General features: G+C 40.7%; 1 long non-coding RNA gene across 1 annotated transcript; it reads left to right on the plus strand.

Annotated features, from left to right (window-relative positions):
* Nucleotides 1-3,828: 3,828 nt before the first annotated feature.
* Nucleotides 3,829-27,551, plus strand: LOC111090181. The gene is made up of 3 exons (XR_005371119.1): nt 3,829-3,989; nt 17,434-17,526; nt 26,513-27,551. It is a non-coding gene; the product is annotated as an uncharacterized LOC111090181 (long non-coding RNA).

The following is a 27,551-nucleotide window of genomic DNA, read 5'->3' on the forward strand; positions in this document are numbered from 1 at the left end:
AGTACAGGACCTGCTCCAGATAGGGAGCTATCATCATAGATAACTACAGTATGATATGAACTAGGTGTGTAGACAGGGAGGAGCAAAGTCTGTTATAATTTCTCTCTACCTTCTGTTGTTTCTGTATGGCCAGCAAACATTTGGTTACTAAACAGTTGCTCTTTTTCATCTTCTTATGAACTCTTTTCCTCCTCTTTGAAGTCCCAGGCTCCTCCCCTCTTCTCTTTAGTTCAGGATGACATATATACCTCATTTTGCCTGACTGTCTTTAGAAGGTCTCATGTTTCTATGAATTTTTCATGTTTGTAATTAAATTTGATTTTCTCCTGTTTATCTGTCTCACATAAATTTCATTCTTATACCAGTTATAAGCACTTTAAATAGTTTAGGGAAATTTTTCCTCCTCAACAGACAAATGGGTAGATGCTTAAGTGTTAATTAGGAAACATAACCAGAAATTATTGTTTTCAAAGTATCATCATAAACCTTTAGAAGTATTTACCTATCTCTGGGGGTGGGGAGCGAAAGGGGAAATGTACCACAATGTTACAGCAAGGGGACTGGGAATCCATATGTAAATCCAGAATTATCTATCTGTACACTGAATATGTAATAACTCTTGAATGTACGTTACAATCTTTATGTATATAGATACTGTTTTAATGAATAAGATAAAATTTGTTTAAGAAGAATGATAGTTTGGGGTTTTTTTGTTTGTTTGCTATTTGCTTGTTCAAGTAGAGACAATTTCACTGGCTTTCTTCACTAAGTATCTATGTTCTTTAGAGATTGCTAGAAGTTTTGCTTTGGGTGGTTACTTGATTTCCCTCAGAGTACTTTAATTCCTTTTGAATTTCTCATTCTTGTTTTCTTGAGTTTTTTCTAGTCTTTGTAGTAGCCTGCAAGTCACAGCAAAGAAGTCAATTATGAATTGATTGTGGATTCTTCTTTTGGTTAATATAAGAAGACTAGGGGTTCTCAAAAAAGAGAAATTGAAGTTCACCAGCTGCTCTTCCAAAGGAAAGTCATTTTAGATCCTGGCCAGAAATAACTCGATGCTAAAATGCCATGGATTGATTGGAGTTCAGACCAATAAAAAGCTCTCCTCTTCATGGGGGATTATGGGTAAGGGAGAAATTGATGCATACAATATCTTTTTTTTTTTTTAAGTTTACTGCCTCAGTGCCTTGTAACAATAGCACAAAGAAAGGACTATGTCATCAGTATGACTTCTGCTGTCATTTTATTATTTTTTTTCAAAGGTCCCCTTTTGCCTCCCAAAAATAGACATGCAGTTTAACTATGTGACTAGGCAACACAATTATTCATATTGCATTCAGATATGTAAAGAAAATGTAGCTTTTCAATTTCTCTGTAACTGATCATATCTCACTCCTGAGCATCAGCCTGCTGGGGCTAATGATGGGGCAGGATTATAAACCAAGATTTTGTTCAACTTGATTTATTAATTTAAAATCCTCCTCTTCACTAGATGCTCAGTTTCCTAGATTTCCTATCTCTCTTCCCCACCCTCCTAACACAAAGGGAACAGACACAGCCCTTTACTCCTTTCCTTCAAAACTCCTCATATCTGTTACATCCTCTTACTCTGGATCAGGATGGAGCTCTGGTCCATGCCTTCCTAGGTGCAAAGTAACTTCCCCACCATTATGGCAGAAACCCTGTGATTTTAGACATCCAGCTGGCTTCTCTATATTCTTAAGAGATTCAGAAAATTCTCTCTCTAACTCCCTCTCCCCCCAGTCTCTCCTGTCTTTCCATCTTTCTCACTCACTCTTGTTTGTTTTCTCTTTCTCACTCTCTTCTCTCCAAAGTCTGGCCTTTGGTTTTATTGTCTTGTTGCTGACAGCAATGAAAATCACACTTGATTATTAAAACCTTATAGCTCCAGTATGAATCCATTTTTTCCTTTGCAACCCTTTGCTTCAATGTCTGTGATGCCCAGACATTAAGATTTACCAGAAATGGATTTATCTGAAGGGACATACATCAGAAAATACATTTCAAAAAACATTGTGTTCATTATGAACCATCCCTCAGAGGAAGGGGGATGAGTGCAAGGAACTTTCTTTTCACTATCCTTTCCTTCTATCATGAATATCATCATATTTCATATGAGGAAAAAATTTGCGTAAGGATGGTTAAGTTGGCCAACTATACAGCTGCAGGAGGGCAGGCCATAAGGAAGAGTTCCCTTTGAAAAATGAAAACTAATTCCAAAAGCTGACAGTCACCAAGAAGGTTAGAACATTTTTATTCTTTCCTGCATATTTTTTGCTTATTCGTTGCTGATTTGCTCTTGAAATATGGATGTCTGAGAAATTAACCACTTGAAAGGAGAATGTCTCCATGCCAAGTGCAGATTTCTCCAGAACATTGCCTGCTGTCCCAGGGTAGCCAGATGAGAGCAAACAGGCCTCTCCTTTATTCTCCAATAGCAGCGCTAGGTGGCTTGCATCAGACCCCTGGCCTAATTATTTTGGGGTGGGGCTGGGAGGCCCCCTGAATGTGACTGACCTTAATTTCGATCCCTTCCTAGTAAAAGAAAAAGAAAGCCAGAAGGGGGTTCCTGAACTAAGCAGTGGGTGATAGCATAAGAACTAGGAAGTTGAATGCACAGACCGAGCACCAAATTCTTCTCATACTAAAACCCAGAAAAATGCCCGCGCTCTCTGAAATCCGCATACCTTCCCTTCTTGTTAATCTCCCTTTCTGGCTATTATTCAATAACTGAATCCTTTCTCAGGCTTTTAGCCAGCTTTAGGCTTGTAGAAAGAGGATGAAAAAAAGTGCACCCTAAGACCCTGGATCTTTTTTCTTCCTCTTCTGTTGCCAGCGAATCGATTTGAAAAGCGAGCTGGCGCAGGTTCCAGGAATTTGTGTAAATGCCTAATGGAGAGATACCACACAGTTGCTGCGGGCTGTGCAGGCATCTCCAAACATGGTTCTAACTGATGACCTGCACTTTTAGGGGAGTGAGCTGCCAGTGACACATGTTTTTCTACCTGCAGAGAGACTTGAAACGTTTCAATATTTCCTTTCTATTTCTTGGGGGTTGGGGAGGACATGCATTTTAATAATTCCATAATCCAAGCTGCTGCGTTTATTTTTTTCCTTTTTTAAAGATTTTATTTATTTATTTGAGAGAGAGAGAGTGAGCAAGAGCAAGAGTGAGCACAAGCAGGAGGAGCAGCAAGCAGAGGGAGGGGGAGAAGCAGGCTCCCCGCTGAGCAGGGAGCCCAATGTGGGGCTTGATCCCAAGACCCTGGGATCATGATCATGACCTGAGCCTGAGGGGGACACTTAAACCACTGAGCCACCCAGGCGTCCCCAAATTGCTGCGTTTAAAGCAAGATAGCGAAGGCATATGTGATCTCAGTCTCCTTACTGCACTCTCTTCCAGGCATCACAGAAGGTTGAATGTAAGGTTGTGCCTGTAAGTATTTTTCCACGGAAAAGGTGATCATTTTTGTGTTTGTGTTGTGTTCAATTCTCAGAGGGTCTGTTGATTTATTCAGCGATGTTTACTGAGTGCCAGGTGTATGCTGGGCATTGTAATTATAGGAGGATACAGCAAAGAACAAGGTGGATAGGATCCCTTATAGATGAAGGCGGTGGAGGGAGACATTGAGAAAATAAAAGTGAACAAACAACCATGTGTGTTTTGTCTTGTTTTACAACAAGATGCTCTGGCACTATGAAGGAAATAAGCAGGGTGATGTCATGGTGTCTGGCTGGGTGGTAGGTGCAGTAGATATTGGACTGGCTTTTCCAACTCCAATTCCCTCCCACTTGAAGCACTGCTTCCTGAACTGCAGCTTGGATGCCTGCTTCAACTGCCAAAGCAGAAAAGCCAAAACTTTGTTTTTAATTAAACTGATGCTTCCAAGGCCCCCTCGTCCTTGGGGTCTGGCTGCGGCCCAGAAGGAGGCAACGAGCAGCGCCAGGCAGTGGGCACTTGTGAGAAGGTGAGTTTGGGGGCCAGTCTGCTGGGGGGAGCCTTAGGGTCACCCAGGGCTTGGCCGGAAACCCTTTGCCTGATCTCCAGACTTGTCGGTGCTGAGAAGCAGGTGGTGGCAGCAAGACTTCCACAGAGGCACAGCTATGGGGTGTCAGATCTCCCAGCTGCTGCTGCTCCTGACTGCAAAGCTTCCAGAAGCCCTAGGCAGGACAGTAGCCTCCCCGCCTTTCCCTGTAATAACACTCCTTTTTATCCAGGGCAGAACCATCAAGGGCAGACCTGGGCAGTTTCCAGCCCACCTGCCAAGGATAACAGATCTGCTTCTCCTCCTCCCTTGGCAGCAGTGCACCTTTGTCAGGGGCTGTTTCCTGCTCTGTGCAAACCTTCCTCACATGCATGCAGTGGAAAACTGGGAGAAAGGTGGTGAGTGAGCTCACCTTGCTCTTGTGTCTGAGCCTCCCAGGTGGTCCAGGTGACCTACCTGCCTGCCCTCCACCATTATGAATTCATTCATTTTAGCTGTTTTCTTCCAACCTGACTTTATGGTGGCTCCGTCCTTCTCCCAACCATGGCCAAATGTGAAGCAGCCTGTGTTACCTACTTCCCCTCGATAGATCTGTTGCTCTTCAGAACTGAGTTGATTTATTTATTTTTTATTTATTATTTGGGGGGTGGGTGAGCAGGGAAGAGGCGGAGGGAGAGGGAGGAGCAGACTCCCCGCTGAGCAGGAAGCCTGATGTAGGGCTCGATCCCAGGACCCTGGGATCATGACCGGAGCTGAAGGCAGGTACTTAATTGATGGAGCCACCAACCCCCCCAGAACTGATTCTACTTGGTTGCACTACAGCCTAGGCTCTCTGATGTGCTCAAGAAAAGCTATAAATTTGTAGGTCACCTGGCTTCTTCTCATGGTGAAGCAGGAGTGACATCTTCTTGAAGCTATCCACATCTTAAGCAGAAGCATGATTCTCTTTCTGTTAAGAGATAAACATTGGGGGGTGTGGAGTTTGGGCCTTTCCCCAGCAAGTGATCAAAGCACCCACACTGCTAAAACCTGCAGATAGGGAACATTTGATAATTCACTGGGTATTGTCTCCTATTTGCTCATCACTAATAAGGAGCTGAGGATACGAAACAATGAAGAAAATTTCTGTCCTACCTACGGTTGCTCACCATCCAGAGAGAGTGAGTGCACACAAACAAATGTTATAAAGTGGGGTGATGAATGCCCTAATAGGAGTGGAACAAAACACTGTGGGAATAAATAGGACACAGGGCACTGAAGAAGTATAATTGATTCATTTCTGGAATTTTCAGTAAGAGTTTTCCAGACAGAAAGGTGAGGAGACATCCACACAAGATGATTCTTTCAATTCCTCATTCACTTATAAGAACTCCATTTCCTGGGGGCTCATCTGGGTAGGGCTCAGTCGGCTAAGCATCCAACTCTTGATTTCGGCTCACGACAGGATCTCAGGGTTGTGGGATTGAGCCCTGTGTTGGGCTCTGTGCTCAGCTTGGAGTCTGCTTGAGGTTCTCTCCCTCTCCCTCTGCCCCTCCCCCTGCTCCCGTGCACTCCTGCATGCTCTCTGTTTCTCACTAAAGTAAAATAAGTAAAGCAAAACAAAAAACAAAACTTAAAAAAAAAAAAACAACTCCATTTCCTGGCAATGTTAGGATCAGAATTCTCTTTCTGAGGTCTGATGGGTCAACCCACTCTCAACCATGGTCAGCCCTGTGCCTATGCCCTCCAGGTGAACTCAGCATTTCTGCAAGGTCAGCGGTTTCCAGGGCAACAGGATGAATAACAGAAACTCTAGTGGATTTTATTTGACTAAAACCAGGATTTTCTTCCAGAAAAACACAGAAATTTGATACCAATGTCTAAGATACTCTCTTCTACACTTGCCCTCTTTATATTTTTATTTACCTCTAGATATGTTGTACCCTGAGTGGGTGGATGTCTGGCAGTTGGTGTATTTGGACCAGTGGGGGCTGATGTCAGCATGGTTCTAAAAAGAAAAGTGAGGCCATGTAGTCAACAAAGCTCTCCGATTTGGGGCCGTTAGCCCAGCAAGGATGGCACAAAATGTTAGCGCCAACACAGGAAACGTGGAGCCAGATAGGGACTTGCTAGAGTCAGATGCCCACAGGAGCATGGGGTGTAGGCCAATATTTAATTCTCGACATGAAAGCTGAGTTGGTGGCAGGCTGGGTTTAGACAGAGTATTAGAAGAGCAAAGGATGTCAGCTCCCAGGCATGTGAGTGTGGTGATGAGTCTGTAGACAAATCCAAGATCAGAAGGTGGTGACATAGACAAAACAGGGTCAGGAAGCAGGACAGGAGCTTAGGCTGCTTAGCAAGTGTGTCACAGCCTCCCTGGATGCCCTTGGACTCAGCCCTATTGTTGAGTCTCCAGTACCACTTGAATATCAATTTCTGAAAGATATTCACAATATATACCCCAAAATATGCAGGCCGTAACTTCCAAAGTAGGAAGATATAGAGCAAAAAAGGTATAGGCAATGTACAGGTGGGTCTGTGTGCGTGTGATGCTAGAGGGTTTGCTTCAAAATGTTAAGCTTGACAGCAATACACTAAAGGGAACTTGAAATAGACTTAAAAATGTATACAAAAGGCACAAATTATTTTCTAAGAGGTAGAGAAGAATGTTTCAGTGGTTGCAAAGTTTCCCTTTTCTTTCACTACTGAGTGATGAAGAGAGAGTATCAGACTACAGAAGAGGACAAAAGTCTGATGTTGCAGAAAATCCCAAAGTTTGGCACTGTACATGCTCACACATCAATGTCCTCATTTCTTGGTATTTCAGGGAGGGGTGGTGGCTGAGCCCTGCACTGGGAAAATTAATTCCACATTGTGGATTAAACAGCTAACCCATTCTTAGTTGTCTCGGCATCCCTTTGACTGCTTATGTTGTTATTTTGAACTTTCAAATAAGTCTGTATTTAAAATAGTTGTCAACATTTGCCAGACATGATCTTAGATATCCCGAGGGTCATTACAAGAGGACAAAAAAAAAAAAAAAAAAAAAAAGATTCTAAGTCATGGTTTGCCTTATTGGAAATGTGCCCTCACATTCCACCTTTCCAGCATCATCTATGAGAATGTTTCCTATTGTTTGGTTTGAGTCTGAGATTTCCCTGAGAATTTTTTTTTTCGACTTAGAGTTACTCTCTCCACCGTCCATTTCCTTCCAGAGCACATACATGCATGCTTATAATAAGAGCTGTGCAAGGGCACTATATTGTGTGGGTGCTCTGGGAATGTGGGTTACAAAATCCTTAAAGAAAGTCCCTGTGAGTGAATCATAAAAGGATAAGGACATATATCTCCCAAAGTTTAAAGTCACCAAAAAAGGCATTTTCTTCAAGGTAAAATGTTCATCAGTGGGGCTAAAAGAGAGCTGACTGCACAGAATATAAGTTAGTTTTCTGGGATCCCTGGGTGGCGCAGCGGTTTGGCGCCTGCCTTTGGCCCAGGGCGCGATCCTGGAGACCGGGGATCGAATCCCACGTCGGGCTCCCGGTGCATGGAGCCTGCTTCTCCCTCTGCCTGTGTCTCTGCCTCTCTCTCTCTCTCTCACTGTGTGCCTATCATAAATAAATAAAAAAAAAATTAAAAAAAAATTAGTTTTCTATTAGCATATATATTTTTATTATATATATTTATTTATATTGGCATATATAAATGTATATACACAAATATATAAATGATATGTAATATAACATTATGTTGTATTTCTAGGTGAAAATTCTAAAACACCAAATTGAATTGAGGCAGTACTTTATTTTTTTTTTTTAAGTATGCTCCATGCCCAGTGTAGAGCCCAAGGTGGAGCTTGAACTCACAACCCTGAGATCAAGACCTAAGCTGATACCAAGAGTCAGACGCTTTATCAAATGAGCCACTCAGGCGCCCCAAGGAAGTGTTTTATTATTTTTTTTTCCCAAGGAAGTTTTTAAATGATAACAGATGGACACGCATTTTCCTCAATGAAAACATTTGTTCAGAGCTCTATACTTCTAAATTGTTTTCATATACGGTTACTTGACCCCCACTATAAGCCTATGAGGTGGACAAGGAGACATTATTTCCTCATTTAAGTGATGGAAAACTAGATACATATTTAATGGAGATAGAAACATCATGAATTTGCCACTAGAGAAGCTGAATTATGAATAGCATGGATGAATGACTCACTGCCCCAAAGGCTGGATCAGACCATGCAGCCATCATTACTCAGACAAAGTCAGACAAAACCAGGATTATTTAGGCCTGGATATTATCCACTAAATTGTATCCGTTGTTCCTTTTGCTTTGATAGCAGTAGATTGCTCTGGAAATTACTGACAGTTTCAGGCAAAAAAAAAAAAAAAAAAAAAGTAAAAATCAAGCATCTTGACTTCCATTTCTGACTTCTAACCACGAGAGGGTAGTATTGTTCTCTGCATGGATGGTCCAGCATCTATTCCAACAGAAAAGATTGGAACCTTGAAATCAATGTATTCCACATCGTCACAGGGTGTACCTAAGCCAAAAATATCAGGGGTGTGACTTTGAATTTCCAGTTCTAGATAATGTCTCTGTTTTCCAGCTCTAAGCATTGATATGGGCCTCTATACTCGATAGCATGGTTTGGATGGAGGCAAGGAGACCGTCTTCTCTTCGATTAACCACTCTGACTTGGGGCTCTAGCTAAAGCTGTAGAACCCAGGGGGCTCTTCCTAAGTGTTAAGCTATCAATGAGCAATAGTTATCACAGTTTCATATATTTTCAGCCTGATTCATTTCCTAGAGAAAGGAAAACAGTGAATGAATTGCTTGATCATGGCATTAGGAATCAAAAATTATAAAGGGGCCAGGAGGAGGAGAGGAAAAAAAAAAAAAAGAAACCTCTGCCCCTATGATTAACTATTAGATAGAAAACAACTATATAAAATACTACATAAAAATATATATTGCATAACCTAAAGTATTATGTACTTTCACTGATGTTGAAAATGCTTCCATGAGTATGTGCAGCTGGAAAGATGTTTCTGGTACATGACACTCAAGTGTTTCTAGGGGAATATAGAAATAGCCTGTAAAAGTTTTTACTGTGCAAAATAATGATCCCCTAACTTTGTATGGCTTCATACCCAATATGACTTGGGCTCTTTACAACGCTGACGGAAAGATAATAGCTACTGGTCCTATAAAATCTCGGTGGCAAGGTGAAGCCACACACCTCATCTCATAGGTGACCACTTCCCTCATATTTTGGGTTTCAAAGTTTCTCCCTCTTCTGAACTAAATATCTGGATCCCTCCAGCGCTTGCCTTCTGCTACCTTGTGTTTTAAGTCAATCTCCAGAGAGTTGACTGATCGTTCATTTCCACGCAATGAAGATGTACTACAGATGTCTTAGACAGTGCTGTGCTATGTACTAAAATACATTTACACATGACGCTGGTTTCTGTAGAGCTAACCAGACTGTGAATTCCGCCAACACCCCGTTCACGCTGATCTGTTTTTTTTGGGGGGGGGGGTCCTTGCTTCTTCCAGAAGAAACACACTCTCCAAGCAGCTCCTGCTCTGATCAGATTGCTGGGAATCCTTGGGCCGTCTCACCAACACCCTCCTGTGTTCTGTCTTACACACCCACCCTGTTCGCGTGCATTATCCTCAAAGGCCCGTGACAGCAAGACCTCCTTGCATGGCTGCTGTCCACATTACAGAAGAGGACAGTGCCAAGGGGGATCCCCATCTGCTGACCCTCCCTGGGGTCTTCAATAAGCCAGGGTCATCCTCTCCCATGCCTTCCAAACACTCCTCCATAGATCCAGGCTGAGGAGCCAACAAATCACAACTAACCTCCCCTCCTCCCTTCTCCTATTCGCCTTATTTATCTGTGACAACCCCTGAGTCATCCTCCTTCAGCCACAAACCTCCTCCCTGGTGGTCATCTCAGGTACTGCTTAATTCTCCTGTGGCTTAAAAGGGGACGGATGAACAGAGCTTCACCCTCAGGAAGCTCACATTCGTGGCTCGGCCTATTCCTGACACTCAGCAGAGTGAACTGCACATAGCAGAGGCCGAGTGAGAGCTGTGATGATGAGTGTGGGAATTTGCTCTAGTTGTAGGGGTTACCAGGCCTGTCACCCAGTTAATGTTTTTCTGGCAAGCCCTAAAATAGCTGTCTTTAGTTTTTTTTTTAACTTTTTATTTATTTATGATAGTCACACACACACACACACACAGAGAGAGAGAGAGAGAAAGAGAGAGAGAGAGGCAGAAGCAGGCTTCATGCACCGGGAGCCCGACGTGGGATTTGATCCCGGGTCTCCAGGATCACGCCCTGGGCCAAAGGCAGGCACTAAACCGCTGCGCCACCCAGGGATCCCTGTCTTTAGTATTTAACACCAAATTGACTTGCTTTTGTGAACCATACAACACAATCTATCTTTAATTCCCTAAGTCCAAGGATTTCATCTTAATAAACCTTATCTCCCCAGTGAGACTGTAACGTTTGAGAGGTCAGGGTATTGATCCTATATTTTTCCTTTTTTCTTTTCATCACTGTCACATACTGTCTCCATAATCTTCATGCCCAGCATCCCCAGTCCCGACGGCCACCTCTTCTAATTCCAGCTCATTCCCTCTCGCCCCTCATCACCACACCTCTGTCAAACACCTCCTTCAAATCTTTGTTGAAATATCACCTCCAGAGACCAACCGCTTCTCACCCCTTACTCAAAATCTCAAACCTCCTCTCCCTTCTCTGCTTCATTTTACTCCAGGGCACCTATCACCAAGGATATGCCATCAATTTTTGCTTTGGTAATTGCCAGCCCCCCAAGAGGAAAAGAAACTCCACAAAGGTGCTTTTGTATATTTTGTTCACCCCCGGAGCCTCAATGCCTGCAAAAGTGTCTGGCACATAATCAACACTCCATATATATGTGTTCGATAAATTGATAAATCAAGGATTTACCACAGCATTTTCCCAGAGTGGGCAGTTAGGAAATACTTGTTTGTTTATGTTAACACAGGTCTGTTTTCATCAGTTTAGGAAAATGAAAGTTCAAGGGTCACTTACAGATGGTGCCACAAGAGCCTGAGGAAGCTTACCGGCTGTTAAAATTTCCAGACACTGTTTCAATGTGGTTTCCTTTGGTAGCAAAATAAGCAAAGCATGCTTTGATATGAAGACTTCGGGACTAAAATCATGAAGTCCCTGGAACTGGTTAAGCTTCTAGGATGTTCAGTTCAGGATTTCAGAACAATTTGCACAGCTGTACTCTTTCCATTGATAATGTGATTGGCAAGGCTCTGTGTTACAGAATATGGAGAGTATTTAGTGGATAACACTTTGCAATATTAACCATTCCTAATATTTCCCATTTTCTTCCACTTAGGGAGACTAGAAATGAATTTTCCATTGCTCCAAGTGTTATTTGATACTGTTGAATGTAGGTGTACTCACCTAAGTCTTTTTTCCATTTTTAAGTTTTATTATTTTTTTATTATTTTAGAAGATTTTATCTGACAGAGAGAGAGAGAGAGAGAGAGCGTGCGCACAAGCAAGGGGAGCAGCAGAGTGAGAGGGAGAAGCAGGCTCTCTGCTGAGCAGGGAGCCCAATGCAGGGCTCGATCCCAGGACCCTGGGATCATGACCTGAGCTGAAGGCAGATGCTTCACTGACTGAGCCTCCCAGGTGCCCCAGCTTTACTGAGTTATAATTGATGTACACATTTACATTATGTGAATTTACAGTGTGCAATGTGATGATTAGATATGTGTATATATTGCAAAATGATTACCACAATAAGGTTGATTAACACATTCTTCACATAATTATTATTTTGTTGTGGTGGTGGTGGTGAGAACGTTTAAGATTTACTCTCTCAGCAACTTGCAAGTGTATAATATTGTTTACCCTAGTCACCATGTTGTACATGGGGTGCCCAGAACTTATTCATCCAATAAAGGGAAATTTATACCTTTTGTATTTTCTGCATTTTGATGTTTTACAACTGGAGGCTTCTATTTTTTTTCAGGATGTTATTTATTTATTCATGAGAGACAGAGAGAGACATAGCAGAGGGAAAAGCAGGCTCCCCGCGGGGATTCCAATGAAGGACTCAGTCCTGGGATTCGGGGACCATGCCCTGAGCCAAAGGCAGATGCTCAACCACTGAGCCCCCAAGTATCTGGACACCTGGAGGCTTCTTGACCCTAGAGGGACATCCCCTCCCAGGGCTAGCCAGTTCCCACAGATAGTAAATGACTTGCCTTCAGCCTATCAGAAACCTCTTTTTTCAAAAAGAAAATCATTTCAGACCCCACCCCACCCCCAGCCACCTTCTTTATTGGGTCCTCAAACTCAAGGCCATTATTTCCTGCCCTAATTACCCCAGACTTCCAGAAACTTTGGAACAACCCCACACAGGGAAGCCTGCTGATATTATTCAAACTAGCCACCCTTGGTCCTGTTGACCCTGCCTAGGGGGCTCCCTCCCATGAAGGCTACAATAAAGGCTCTTGCCCACATCTTCCCTTGCTCCCTCTGCCTCCTGACTGACCCTGTTTCCCTATGTGCACCCTGCACTGTGGTGTGTCCTCTCCCCTCGGAAACTGTGACTGGGAAACTACCTTTTCAATGGCAATTATTTCCTGGCCTGTTGGTCTTGCTGTACCAAAGTAGTTACAGAACCTGTATTTCAAAACAGTAGAGAATAAAGGTAATGTGTGGGTCTTTTTAAAAAAGATTTTATTTATTTATTCATGAGAGACATAGAGAGGCAGAGACACAGGCAGAGGGAGAAGCAGGCTCCCTATTGGAAGCCCGATGTGGGACTCGATCCCAGGCTCCTAGGTTTATGCCCTGAGCTGAAGGCAGATGCTCAACCACTGAGCCACCCAGGTGCTCCTCATCTGTGGTTTTTAAGGGCTTCTCTATCTCTGGTTCTGGGATGTAAATAAACTACTATACTAACAACAAAACAGGTTTGAAAGGAAGGAAGTTCTGTAATTTAGAAAAGAGGAGGGACACCTGGGTGGCTCAGTGGTTGAGCATCTGCCTTCAGCTCAGGGCATAATCCTAGGAGCCTGGGATCGAATCCCATATAGGGTTCCCCGCAGGGAGTCTGCTTCTCCCTCTGCCTATGTCTCTGCCTCTCTCTCAAAGTCTCTCATGAATAAATAAATAAAATCTTTTTAAAAAGCAGAAAAGAGGAAAAGAAGAGCAATAGATCATAACAGAGATGTGGGACTCAGAGGAGGGTCACAGACTATGCCTTTCCAGTAGCCCACTTTCCCCTCTGTGGGGCTCACCCTGACTGAGGGGTTAATAGCTGAAGGATAGGTTTGGGGAAGCAAAACTGACACAAACCTTTATTTGACTTCCTCTCTGGAGTTCTAGTGTTTGGCAATCTTCAGACATCTCCCTGATACACACAAGAATTCTTTAAGGTAGCTCTTAATTTACGGAAAAATGAGATTTAAAGAGATTAAGACCACACGATTATCAAATTTATGGTATTGAAGTATAATCACAATGTCTGTCATTTATTAGTCGCCTTCTATAGGACAAGCTTATAAATGCTAATGATGCTATCTTATTTTATCCACCCAATTACATACTACAGCATAGCGCAAACTGAAGCACATAGACTCTGAATTCATGTAGACTGTGCTAATTCTGCTTTTGCTACTCAGTAGCAAAATATTTCATCTCTCTCTAGGTCATAAGTCAATTTCATTAAGATCTGTTTTTCATTCTATTGATTTTTTTTTTACATTTTGTCTTTAAAACTTATTAAAGCAATAGACGAAAAAAGTGGTGTTTTTTTGTTTTGTTTTGTTTTGTTTTGTTTTGTTTTGTTTTGGAAGGAGAATAGTCCTAAAGGCTTATAATGCAAAAATACCAATCCCTAGCTTACTCTTAATGACCATCAATCTACTCCCCAGGGGCAAACACTTTTTACTTTTTTAGATGATATGTCTATGCTATTTGTTTTGATTAATCAATTTTATTTTATTTTTTAAAAGATGGTATTTATTTATTTGAACGAAAGAGATATATAGAGAGAACTAGCAGGGGAGAGGGAGAAGCAGAGACTCCCCACTGAGCAGGGAGCCTGACTTGGGACTTGATCCCAGGACCCCGGGATCATGACCTGAGCCAAAGGCAGACGCTCAACTAACTGAGCCACCCAGGTGCCTCTGATTAATCAATTTTAGACAATATATATCACCTTACTTTTATAGGAGATGAGGATTTAGGTGCTAGATGTGGATTACCTGTCTAATGCCACACTATGCCCTTAGCATCCCACCTCCACCTTCATAATATGTATCTATTATTTATTAACTCTATAAACATTGTTTATATTATCATGACTGTAGCTTTGGCTTATTGCAGAAATAAGTCATGTACTGTGATTATATTTCTTTTCTTCCAAAGTGTTTTTTTTGTAGATTTTTAGTCTTGTGTTTCTCTGTCCCCTGTCCCTGGAAGGCAAGTGCCTAGGGGCAGGAATATCTCTCTATTTGATTCACTGCTATGACACTAGAATAGAGAAGTGCTCAGCACACAGTAGAGCATCCAAAAACTCTATTGAATGAATATCTGCTGAGAAAGGACTGACTAGTGTGGAGTTAACACAGCTGTTACCAATTAATAGTTGAGAAAAATAGAAATACTGTGTGATCTCTCTGAAAGTACAGAAAGGAAGAGATGGCGCTAAGAGGGTGAGTCAAACAGTTCCCCACACTGATCTCTGTGCGGCTCCGCAAGCCCAACATAGTAGCTAGGGTGAGTCTGAAGAGGAAGAATGATGATGGCCATTTAGCACTGCTGTTGTGGTATTGCATATAGGTGAGCTGGAGAGATGGCAAGAGGGAAAACACAGAAACAAAACAAAACAATCAGTTTCCAGCTGCTTTTTTATCGGAAACATCCATGAATTAGACGTAGTAGGTTAATACCTGTTGTCTTGCCTGTGATGAATCAAACTTTAAATAATAGGAATAGTTTAGAGGCAAATGTTCAGGTTAATTGATTTTTTTACTTAGCAGAGGATTGCCAGAAAATCTGTTTTAATTACTCCCTTGTTAATAAATGGTTTAGGGGTGCCTGGGTGGCTCAGTCGATTGAGCAGCCGACTCTTGATTTTGGCTCTGGTAATGATCTTGAAGTCTTAGGGTTGAGCCTTGCATTGGCTTTAGAGCTCAGTGGAGAGTCTGCTGAGAATTCTCTTTCTCTCCTTCTGCCTTTGCCCTGCCTCCCTGTGCATGTGCATTCTGTCTCTCCCTCTCTCTCTCTTTAAAATAAATAAATCTCTTTTAAAAAGTTTTAGAATACCTAAGTAGACTTCTTTCCTCAAAAGAATAATATGTAGAATATGATTAATTTATATTTGGATAATATGATAGTTTTCATTAGGATTGATGAAAATTGGGCACCTAGGTGGCTCTGTGGTTGAGTGCCTGCCCTCCACTCAGGTCCTGATCCTGGGGTCCTGGTATTGAGCCCCCAGCATCCAGCTCACTGCAGGGAGCCAGCTTCTCCCTCTGCCTGTGCCTCTGTGTCTCTCTGTGTCTCTCATGAATAAATAAAATCTTTTTAAAAAAGGATTAATGAAAATTAACTGTGGTCAGATCACATAATATGGAAGAAATGACTGTCTTGAAGATCTTCCTTTGTTTTCTTCATTTGACCCCATCTAGCTGACAGTTACCTATTCTATATCATTTTATTCTGGCCTCTATTATTTTACCTCTAAATAAGGGTGCAGAACTAAGTGACCTTTCATCAGATTTTAACAGGCTATTATTCTGCAACAGTTTAAATATAGAATGAGGGAAGAAAGGATTTTTACATGCTGATCAATATGCTATCGAATAACTGGGAAATAGTGGGTTTAAAAATTCTTTAAAGAAATCCCTCATCATTCACAATCATGATTCTTTTAATCAATAAGTGAAGAGCAAAAATTCTGGGTATTTAGTAAATTCAGTAGTCTGATCCCCATTAAGTTTTACTGTGCTACATTCTATTATTTCCAATAGGGTGGAATTGTACATCTGGTCATTATCAGTGATCAGTGGTACACTTCATAAAATCATAGACTCAGAATTAGTCTCATAGTTCTAAACATCATTTGATCTATTTCTTTTATCTTTACACACAGAAAAAAAATGGAGCTAAAGGGGTGTGCGTGCGTGTGTGTGTGTGTGTGTGTGTGAGAGAGAGAGAGAGAGAGAGAAAGAGAGAGAGAGAGAGGAGAAAATAAAAGTATTTTTTTAAACCTTGGAATTGATCTAACCCACAGCCATCCAAACTAGCAAGTTCTAGTCCCTGAATTCTTAAAAAAAAAAAAAAAAAGTTGAAGAACATTAAGTTCTCGTGTTTTCCCAGTTGGTTGACACATGGAATATTCACATGTAACTTTAGAAAGAAATAGCAATGAAAGTGTTGGCAAATCTGTGTGGAATCCATATGAACTCATAGATGGTGAAAATATTAGTGGGCCTTAAGACCTGAAGAGCTAGTGAGCCATCTTCATGAACTCTGAAAAAACGTTTTTTAATGACTTTTAGCAGGGCATGCGATTGATACCAAATTCTTGTGGTAAGAATGGGAAAGGAAGGGTTGTCAGTTAATAAGAAACAAAGCAATCTGTTTTCATTGTTGTTTGAAATCATTTTTTCTAATTTTCTAAGTGCTTTGGTTTTTTTCCTTAATAAAGAAAATCTCATGATAAAATATGTGAGTGTGTGGCACGTTTTTCCCAGAGGGCTTAGAAACAAGCTCAACACCAGACCCACATATCTGGAGTGATTAATCCCAAATGTGTTAAATTATGAACTTGATGTTTTAAGTTATAAAATTTTAAAGCTTCTTACAGAATTTAATTCTAAAAACGTTGCAAAGGAGGTACACATTTAACTCTGAATCCTTTCTGCATTTATAACCCGCATTTATAAACAGCAAAACAAAAATTGGAAGACCAAGGTCTCTGATAGTGCAATTTAGGAAGAAACACACCATCAACATCTCCTGCAATGGGAGAGAAACTTTCAGGAAGTATTTAACAGTGAAGTGTCTTTTCTCACCACACTTTGGGACCATCATGCCTTGTCACAGTTTACTTAGGAGAGAAGGCATTTCTGGTTAACCATCAACTCGGGAGGCATTTGTTTTGTAGAGTACTCGGGAGACTTCCACCAGGCATAATTTGCTAATTCTACAACATTTGAAGAGCTGTGGCCATTTTCTCACCCAGACACCACTGCAGTGCTCTGATGGCTTCCTTGTGCAAAAGCCCAATAAACGGTCATCTGTGGAGAAGTGGGGAGAATGTCCTTCTCATTGTTCCGTGTTTTGTTCTGTTGCATGGTACAACCGGAAATAGCTGTTCCCTTGTTTGTTTTTCCTTTAAAGTCTTCCTCTCCAAGAATCAAGCCTGCAGAACCGGGTCAGGGACAGAGCTGAATGGTGGACATCCTGCTGCACTCAAACTCACTCCACCCTTAGGTTGGGTAATTTTTTTAAGTTTTATTTATTAATTTGAGAGAGAGAAAATGCTCATGTGTATGAGTCTAGGTGGAGGGGCAGAGGGAGAAGGAGAGAGAGAGAGAGAGAGAATCTCAAGCCGACTCTCTACTGAGCATGGAGCCAGACATGCTGCTCAATGTGGGCTTGATCCTCAGATCATGATCTGAGCTAAAATTAAGAGTGGATCACTCAACCACTGAGGGCACCCCAGGTTGTGAATTTTACAGGGAATTTATAACTGAGTATGTTTTTGTGTTCCAAGAATAGGGGCTAGATGCTGGAGAGGCAGTGGTAAGCAAACCAGAATTCCCTGACTTCATGGAGTATACTGTCTAGCAGAGGAGAAAAGCACTAAATGAATATTTACAAATTAATTGTGAATATGTAAAGTACTGAGAAAGGGTGGTGCTAGGTATGTGATTGCTACCAAAGAACCTAATCAAATCCAGGAGATAGGGGTGTTTCATGGAGTGCAAAGAATAAATATGACCTAGATGATTTTGGTTGCAGAAATCCAATTAGAAATTGGTATACAAACCAACCAAATATAAAAGGAAAACATTGTCTCACATATTTATAAATTCCAAGAGTAAATATTTCTTTAGGCCAACCCAGATTAAACAGTGTTGCAAGCAGCCTGTCTTTATATCTTAGCTCTGGTTTTTAAGATGTGGGCTTCATTCAAGGGAAGGTTCTGTTGACATGATGGCAAGATATCTTTTTCATCCCCAGATGTACAGTCTAGCAGTTCAGCATCCCCACAAGAAAAAGAGCTTCTTTTTCCCCAAAAGTTCAAAAAAAGTCCTGAGGTCAACTCTCTTTAGAACAGCTTATGTCATGTGACCACCCTTAATGCAATCATTGTAGCCAGAAGTGTGGGATATGCCAATGGCCCAGACCAGGATTAACCCCCATATTCAAAGCCTGGAGATCATACAAGGAACCTCCAAACCATGGAGAATGAGAGTAAAGAGGAATGTCAAGGATTTCCAAAAGAAAATTGAGACACTGTTATCAAAGGAAGGTGATTGAACAGTGGGCAGCAAAACAAACATTTTTTCAACCCAACTTGAATTTTTTTCCAACCACTGAGAAGTCATTCTTTTCTAGGCTATTTGGATTTAGACTCACTTCACCCACAATTAATCATACTAATATGCTACTCTAAACTTAACAGAAAACTCAAAATGTCTTATAAATCACCGTATACTACTTTGTTTTCTACAATGATACATAAAGGCAGATTTTATAGGCCAAAGTCAATATTATAACATTGTAAGTAATGAAGCTAAAAAGTCAACATATTTAATTGGAAGTTTGAATGTGTGACTGACCTAGAGAAGAAGGGAAAACATATTTAAGATTTTTATGGGCATGAAGAAAAGTGGTTGAGAAATGGCTCCTAGGGTTTATACATCAGTGCAAATGAAACAGCTTTGTAAATCTTGAACACAAGCCATCACAAGGAACCTTATCCATTAGAACATCCCTTCAGTGCTTGATTGGGTTGGTAAAATGCTAAATGCAATTCAACCTTAAAGTTTCTGTGGAGTTGGTTATTCTGATAAAATGGAATGTGAGTGACCAAGACTCTGAAACCTGGAAACTCCCCCAATATTACCACAACTGGGGAAAAATTCAGAGCATGAAATCTTGTGTTTATGAGTGACCCGTTTATCTGAATCCTTGTTTTTCAGTCTCTAAGCAATTATGCTGTCGGCTCAGCAAATGTGGCTTCTAAAATCCTAAAATCAGCAATAGTTACAGTCCCATTATTACCAGATAAGAGTACTCTGCTGAGTTATAATGTAGCATTCATTCATTCTTCCCATCCATCTTTAGCAAATGAATAAGGGCTTGGTTTGCTGAATGCAGAATGAGCTAGTTGAAAGTGTTGGAGACTTAGAGTACAAGCAAAAATGTTTATGAATAGTATTTTTTTCTAAGTCATTTGCAAAGCATTGGAAAATTTCATAGTTTGAGAAGTCAATCTGTGAACAAGTAGTAGAAAGTGACATGCAGTAGAAATGTAAATTTACATCCCATAAGTTTCTTCAAATGGCAAAACCATGGTTGTTAAAAATATTACAGGACACCAATGAATGGTGTTGGACTTATAAAGTTTTACCCTGCTAGCAAAATGGGTATTGGATGCCAAAGCTTAATCCACCATATGCAACAAATATAACAAGAGTAGAAAAGGCAACATAACCTACTAAATGCCAAGAACTTCTCATCTCATTTTATTATCAACCCCATTACATGGATGAGGAAATTGAGGATCAAGAAGATCAAGAAATTTACATTTAGAAATTTATACACTTGGGATCCCTGGGTGGCTCAGTGGTTGAGCATCTGCCTTTGGCTCAGGGCATGATCCTGTGGTCCCGGGATTGAGTCCCATATTCGGCTCCCCTCGAGGAGCCTGCTCCTCCCTCTGCCTGTGTCTCTGCCTCTTTCTCTCTCTCAGAAAAAATCTTTAAAAAATCGAAATTTATACACCTGAGATATGAACCAAGATCTAGCTGGATTGCCAACCTATTTCCTTTTGCTACACCAGGTCCCAGCAAGGAACATGGAGCACTGTTTTTCATTGTTCTTTGCAAGGAGTAAGCTCAGTTTCTGTATGCTGATGTATGTTACTGTATAAACTTACCTCAGATATGTGACTTCTCCATATATGTATATATACATATATACTTTAGACTCATGTGTTACTTTTTTTTCTATGCGTGTATGTCTGTGTTTAACAATGGTGAAGTATTCAAATAAATTGACCCTTTAAATGTGACAATTCTGAACCAGCCCTGTAGAAGACGTCACATGGTAAAGCCTATTACAATTGAGACGTTATAATTGTAGGATACTCTAGGATATAATTTGCTCTTGCCTTTTAATTAAGTCAACATACTAGTGATATTTTTGAAGCTTCCTTTACCTACAGATGTTGTGGAAATTTGTTGCAAATATATTCAAGTAGAATATGATGCAAGTCTTACGTATGTCCTGCCACACCAAAAGACCACTTTACAGGAAATTCAGTTGTCACTAGAGTTAAGTTAATTGGGCTTAGAGCTCACCAGATCTAATACTCCTCTATTTGGTGAATTCTTTTCCTAACCCATCCATTTGGAACTGCACCACCTGTTAATTGATCCTGAAATGGGATGCCAGATTTAATCCCAAGACAATCTTTTTTTTTTTTTTTTTGTTTAGTCCACAACCTCTCTGACTTATACTGAAGTCTCCATATTTCCTTTTTTCTAAGCCATTTCCATTTTGCAGAATTCAATTTCTGGCTTAAGCCCATGTTTCAGAGGAATGAGGTCACCCAGATCTCTCCAGTGAAGGACAATAACCAAGGACTAAATGGAAAATCTCACACAAAGCCAGATTAGAATTTGCGCTAATGAGACCATGGTATTGGTTACAATGATGCTATCTCTCAAAGGCAGCATAGTTACCATAAATGCTCCAGTCATCTTCCTCTCCCCTTTAAGCTCTCTTGGGCAGACCCAGAGACTCCAAGTCTAGATTTGACCTTGTTTTCCAAGAGCTTTGTTTTCTTTGCCATTTGAACTGGCCAGGGCAGGTTCTAAAAATTAAGGCATACCGTTAGAATAAAGTGGAGGTCTCTGACTCCAACTCCATGAAATGCAACCCATTGCTTCATATTATTCAGTTTTACTACAATTGTGGCCTACTGTAGAGGTATTCGGTAGTTAGAAAATAATTGCATTTGGAACTGGGAACCTGAATTTTTGTTTAATTTGCTTGCTATATGGTTTTGCTTAAATCACTGAAGTTCTCTGTGCTTGCCTTTCTTCATTGCTAAAAATTGGAAAAGAAATCATAATTGTACCTGCCAAATTGGACTCAGTCATGTTGAAGTATTACATAAACATATAAATGATAAAGACTTATAAAATGTAGATTATTGTTATCATTAATGTGAAATTAGGGGAAAAAAACCTGCTTCAATCTTCTAATGACAAAAACTGCATTAATACCACACATGGCCATATGCACAGTATGATAAACCAAATTGAATTTTCACTGCTGTGCATATCAAAAAGGAATACGAAGTTGGTATTTTTTGCACACATCTGAACAGGCATAACTCCCATGAAATTATGCTTTTCATGGAAACTTTGACCATATTAATCTTGGCAGAGTTTGGGTAATATTTTTGGAACTCTGAAAGGACTCTTTCATTTTAATTCCCATGAAAGGCTTTATTTTTATATACCGTGTTAGGGAAATCCAAAAAGAAAAAAAAAAGACACCATCATACTTCTGATATTTCATGGAAATAAAACAGCAGGATCAGAAGAGTATCCTCTGATGTCACCTTTACCATAATTATAACTTATGTGCAAAAAGGAACCTTTCAACCTTCATTCCTTAATTGTTCATTTCACACTTAGTAATTTCACAAATTTACGTTTGCCCAATACATTAATAAATGGGCATTTTTGCCTTTAAGCAGTTTTTATGCAAAGTGATTTTATCTCTAGCAAGACAGTGAGTCAGACACCCACCTCCCCACCCCCCACTGTCTTCTATTTCTAAAGCTCCTAACTTTCATAAAGTACAACGACTCTTTCAGGCAGCTGCAGCAATGACCTAGTCTGAGTGCCACGCTGGCTTGCTGGAATTGGTAACTGACTTTAAGGCTGGTAAATGTGCCCTGAAAAGCTAAAAGACTGGAGAAAAAGAAATTATCTTGCAGGACTTGATTACACTTACTGTTCTACATGCAGGAAGATTTCACTACTCTTCTTAATAGTAGACATGAAATAAGGGATGTTGAAGATTGAAGAAGTACTAAGGACTCAGACCCAGCACTCTCAGAATATGGTGAAAGTTAAGTCATCCTTCTCCCACGAAAACTGCCTTTAAGTGGTTTTGCCAAAACAAGTCTCTCTAACAGTAGGTGATTGTCAAGGCTCCAATTAGTAAATCCCTAAGCCCCAAAGTTAATTATGTGAGTAATGAAAAGTGGTGGAAAACTCTCATTCCCGGGAAAGGGAAGAATCTGATCAGACATTGGCCCCATTGGGCATTTGGAGGGATCAGAGTTCTCCACAAAAAGAAATGTTCACGGTCTCCACTAAATGGAATCAAAACTCTAATGATTATTATTGCTAGATAAGTTTCAGGAATTTTTTGAAAGCAATAAAAAGACAGCAAAGGACACTTGGAAGGTATCCTCTCCCACAATGGTTCCTCAACTCTTATGCACTATAAGGGAAAATATAAAATAGGTTTAAGATATTAGGGTGAAGGGAAGGATGCATTTTATTTTTTTAAAGATTTTATTTATTTATTCACGATAAACAGAGAGAGAGAGAGAGAGAGAGAGAGAGAGGCAGAAATACAGGCAGAGGGAGAAGCAGACTCCATGCCAGGAGCCTAACACGGGACTCGATCCCGGGAGTCCAGGATCGTGGCCTGGGCCAAAGGCAGGTGCCAAACCGCTGAACCACCCAGGGATCCCCAGAAGGATGCATTTTAAAAAGGATTTTCCTTTGGTAGACAAAGCCAGGAATCTCTTAACTAATGTAATAGACAAGATTCTGGTATTTAATTATTGAGAGTATTATCAATGCCCACAAAAAGGGGGGTCAATTTATATTAAAAGGAGATAATATGCTATCAAAGTATTACAAAACTAAGCATGAGCATGAAAAATAATGACAAGAGACCACATATGTCAATAAGTTTGGTTAAGGCTTCAGCTCCAAGATACCTCCAAACCAGGATATTTAGTAAATGAATTGGAGTTAATAAACACAAGTAGATACTACCTCAGAGAACTTATGAAAGCCTACAGACACTGGAAATTTTACCCTTAAATTGCAAATGAGCTAATAATTCTTTACAAGAAAGATTACTGTTTTGGTGGAGGCTGCTGGAAATCCGCCAAAATTTCTCTTCCATTTTTTCATAGCACCAGAATTGTTGCTGTGCTCATAACTGTCTGTGCAGATACCACACTCCCAAATCTCCCTTGCTATATAGGTGTAAGCATGTGACTAAGTTCTCATCGAAACAAGACGATGAAGAGACCTTTAGCCTTAAATCATTGGATAAGCATGCTTCCATACTTCTTCCCTTTTTCTCAACCTAAAACACCCAGGTATCATTGAACAAAGGAGGAAAACTCTCTATAGGAAGGAGGGAAAGAAGATGAAAGAATCTGGTCCCCTGAAGGCCCGCAGGGAGAGAAGCTACACTGCCAGCACAGACCACTCACTTGGGTACTGTCACAAGAGAGGGAGACACATTTTTAAACTTTAAATATTTAAACTTTGAGTGAAAATGTCTCAATTTGCTTAGGAGATTCTCATCTTATGCCTGTTGTCTTGCCATAGTTATAAATAGGACTCTCTTTCATTACCCAAATAAATTATGTGGTAGCTCTATTTTAATTCAGTGTACCAAGCTACCTCTTTATATCAGCAGCTGACCTCCTCTATGACCAGTATAGGGGTCAGTACCCAGAACTTGTTCGCTAACATAACCTGAAATATGTGTGACTAGCAGCCGTATATGGTGGGAGGTGGTGGGGGGTGTATATCAGGTTAGAAGACTAGAGGCCCTGGCTGTGCTCTTGTAAAATATTTGATAAAATTGTCCCCTGTGATAACTTGCAAGGCAGACCATGTGTACATTCCAAAACTATAGCTCTAGTATCAGAATGCTAATTTGTTTTTGTTAGTCCTTACAGGATTTAGCAAGGTATTGCAAGAAAGAAAGAAATATAGGCAAGAATTGGCAAGTTTAAAAGCAGAGATGAGATAGAACAGATGGGATTGGAAATACCTCCTCCTGCTTCTATACTTCAAATAGCAGTAGACTCATAACTATTGTTTCTCAAAGAATTACCATTAAGCAAAAGCGAGAAAACAGACGAGGTTAAGAATATTACCTTCACACATAAGCTCACTGTTTCAGATGTCTTCAAAATAGGTGCCTTTAAAAGAAGGAAGAGAAGAATGGATCTCAGAAGCCAAGAAATAAAGCTGGCCTAAGAACTAAGTGCAGAAAAGGCTTTTGTGGGGGCACCTGGTTGCCTCAGTGGTTGAGTATCTGCTTTTGGCTCAGGTCATGATCTCAGGGTCCTGGATCGAGTCCCACATCAGGTTCCCCTCAGGGAGCCTGCTTCTCCCTCTGCCTGTGTCTCTGCCTCTCTCTGTGTGTCTCTCGTGAATAAATAATTTTTTTTTAAAGAGGGTTTGTGAATGGTGACTGAAATCTGGGAACGACTAGAAGAAATACAACTAATCAGAAGCCTCATATGAGGCACGTGGCTGGCTTAGTCGGTGGAACACGCGACTCTTGATCTTAGAGTTATGAGTTCAAGCCCATATTGGGTATAGAGATTACTTAGATAAATAAGCTTCAAAAAAATGCTGCATTCCAAGAATATGCAATAGGGAATTTAAAAATATTCATAAATTGGAGGAGCCTCAGAAGACACAAAAACTAAACACAGAGTGAGATTCTAGATGACATCTTGGAATAGAAAAAGGACATTCATGGAAGAATTGATAAATCTAAATAAAGTTTGTATTCAGAAAAAAATATATATATATATTAACAAACCTTCTAAATTTTTGGAATCACATACCTGGCTTACAAATGCCAGTGACTATTTGGACCCTGGCAAGCACATGCCCCATGTTCACTTCAGATATCAGCATGCAAACAATGAACCAAGAGGACCATCCCCCAAATGGCACAGCTGGGGCCAAGGAAGGTGATGAGCAAGAGCTACCCTGGGAGAAGCAGATCAGCTGTGGCAGGATGAACTAGCCAAGCACACATTTAACTGTCAGGGCATAAAATCTCCATGAATAGATTTTAAGGAACATCACTGAATTTGCATTTTGCAGAGGGTGCCCTAGACAAGATGGAAGTCACCTTGTTTCTTGCTAGACTTCACTGTTCACCTAAGTGTTGTTATATAAGACAGATAAAGGTTTTTACATCACCATGGGGGCGGCGGTTCTTTGTTACCTTAGCTAAGTCTTGACCATAACCAATTAGAGCTATTCATAAATTTGGTTTGTCTGTCTGTCCGATAAAGCAATGTGCCATGAACACGTGCTAGACTTCCAGCCTTGCTTGCCAGGGCCACCAGTCAGTCCCCGCTGCCCTATCACTCAGGCCTCATGCTGAGTCCTGTGTCCCTGGGTCCAGGGTTCCTTCACAAGTTTGTAGTCTTCTGTTTTTATCAGTACCTGTAAAACCACACACATTGTAAGTGGAATTGGAAATGGAACCCAGGACTTCCTGACTCTAAAGCTGTTTATCTTCCTATTTATAGCTGCTTAATTTTGTAACTACTTTTCAAACGTAACCAAGATCTCTCAGGAATGTAAGGGCTTTAGAAAAAACAAAAACAAAAACAAAACAAAACAAAAAAAAACCCAACCTGACAGAGATGTTTATTTTGCCTTTCCTATTAGATGTTAAAATCATTTTGCCAATATTTTCATAACTTGAGTTTTTATATAAATAAATAAAGGCACCATAGGCCCAGTGCCAATTTAAATTCACATGCTTAGGTTCTGGGAAATTTCCATATACTTCAAGTTACAACTGAATTTTTAGTAAAGCAATATTTTAGGCAAGTGTATTGGAACTCTAAGATTCCGTGACTGTAATGAATCCTGGGTCGAATATGTTATTTTCATATCCCAACGTATATTAAATTTTGTAAAGAAAAAGGCATTCATAACTTAAGAAAATATACTTCAGAAGGAATGTTCTTTGGTTCATCTTGGTAAAATCCACCTGGTTACCTAAAATCTTATTACACAACGTTTATTATTTCTTTGCAAAGGAAAAGCAGAGGGAGGCAGTTTTCTTTGTTTTGGCAGCCTGCTAATCTGAAGATTACATCACTTTTTATAATTGGTACTGGTTAACATTGGATCTTATTTTACCTTTTAAGATCATGAATGTTTCATAAATGATGCTGAATGAACTAACGACTCAAGAAACCAGATGCCTCATCTTTGAAATCCTCATTGCCATCAGGGAATATGGGAGAATCACTCATCTGGATTTCCATTGTGCCTAGACCTTGATGCCACCTTGTGTCCAGCCGGGTCCTTGATGCCTTCCGGATTTGTTTCCCAGACAGTTATTTGGTGCTTCTTTCCATGGCATGCCTAGAGTCGGAATTGTCTGTGATGACTTTTAACTGGGGAGGCCTGCTGTGGCACAAAATTTCATTACTCCCTCGAGCAACCTCTGAGCTGTTGTCTGAGTTCTAATGGCAGCAAGTTAGGGATCCCCAGGCAGGGGCTGGGGCCCCACAGGAAGAAGGGAATGAAAGATTGAAAAAGAGAGGAATCACAAGAGAAAAAGCAAGGAACACATGACTCAGAGAGCAGATACCCATTTATATGGGAAGGGACAGCAGTTAGGTAAATGTTCAGAAACTGTGAAGTGAGGCACCACACGGGGCTCTACTATGGCACACCCAGAGGTTTCTGACAGACTTCTTTCCCAGCGGTCGTACCACCCTGGGACACAGAAAGTTGAAGGCCACTGTGGAGAGAGAAGCTTGAAATTGCTGGAAGAGAGGAGGTGATTTATGAAGATATGCCCTGTTTCATATGGGCTCTCCTTCACCAGAACCAGACAAGTAGCATCCATGGCTCAGAAGCCAATATGCTATTGGTATGCTGGCTAGCAGTTACCACTCACTCTGGGCAACTGAGGCTCAATCCCAGTGGGCACTAGGGCGCTGTGAGGAGACAGTGAACAAGGGAAAACTGACTTCGTAGATCCCAAGAGTTTTGATGTTGAAGAAAGGGCTAGACAGTGAATTTCAGGGTGGTGTTTGGGAAATATGGATCAAACCTTGGATAACAAGAGAATATATGGAATTCACAACTGATTCAGATTTTTTCTTTTTTTGTGTGTGTCCTTCCTGAAGATTTTTTTTAAGGTTTTATTTATTTACTCATGGAGACACAGAGAAA

Source organism: Canis lupus, chromosome 16 (assembly GCF_011100685.1).
Source record: "Canis lupus familiaris isolate Mischka breed German Shepherd chromosome 16, alternate assembly UU_Cfam_GSD_1.0, whole genome shotgun sequence".
NCBI classification, from domain to species: Eukaryota; Metazoa; Chordata; class Mammalia; order Carnivora; family Canidae; genus Canis; species Canis lupus.